Source organism: Nomia melanderi, unplaced genomic scaffold, assembly GCF_051020985.1.
Source record: "Nomia melanderi isolate GNS246 unplaced genomic scaffold, iyNomMela1 scaffold0014, whole genome shotgun sequence".
Classification (NCBI taxonomy): Eukaryota; Metazoa; Arthropoda; class Insecta; order Hymenoptera; family Halictidae; genus Nomia; species Nomia melanderi.
The window spans coordinates 7,634,271-7,635,225 of record NW_027475130.1 but is presented as its reverse complement, the minus strand read 5'-3'; positions in this window follow the sequence as shown (position 1 = coordinate 7,635,225).

The following is a 955-nucleotide window of genomic DNA, read 5'->3' as shown; positions in this document are numbered from 1 at the left end:
GCAATAAATCAAAGTGCATTGTCTGTAGGAGGCCCTGGCGCATGAATCTGTGCAGCGGGAACGACCTCGGACCACCAGGGGCCGAGAAAACTACAGTCACATGGCGCAGAACACTCAGGGTCTGGGGAAAATCCAATGTATATCTGGTGATATCTCGGGTCCTATTACAGATAGCGAAATAAATCAAAGTGAATTATCTGCAGGAGGCCCAGGCGCATGAATCTGTGCAGCGGGAACGACCTCGGTCCACCAGGGGCCGAGAAAACCACCGTCTGATGGAGCTGGACACTCAGGGTGAGGGAAATATCCAATATATATCTGGTGATATCTCGGGTGCTGTTACAGATAGAGCAATAAATCAAAGTGCATTGTCTGTAGGAGGCCCTGGCGCATGAATCTGTGAAGCGGGAACGACCTCGGACCACCAGGGGCAGAGAAAACCACCGTCTCATGGGGCCGGACAATCTGGGTCAGGGAAAAATCCAATATATATGTGGTGATATCTCGGGTGCTATTACAGATAGCGCAATAAATCAAAGTGCATTGTCTGTAGGAGGCACTGGCGAATGAATCTGTGCAGCAGGAACGACCTCGGACCACCAGTGGCCGACAAAATTACAGGTATTCGGAATCCGTCACCCAAGGTCATGTAAAAATCCAATATATATCTGGTGATATCTCGGGTGCTATTAGAGATAGCCCAATAAACGGAAGTGAATTATCTGCAGGAGGCCCTGGCGCATGAATCTGTGCAGCGGGAACGACCTCGGACCACCAGGAGCCGAGAAAACCACCGTCTCATGGGGCCGGACACTCAGGGTCAGGGAAAAATCCAATATATATCTGGTGATATCTCGGGTCCTATTACAGATAGCGAAATAAATCAAAGTGAATTATCTGCAGGAGGCCCAGGCGCATGAATTTGTGCAGCGGGAAAGACCTCGGTCCACCAGGG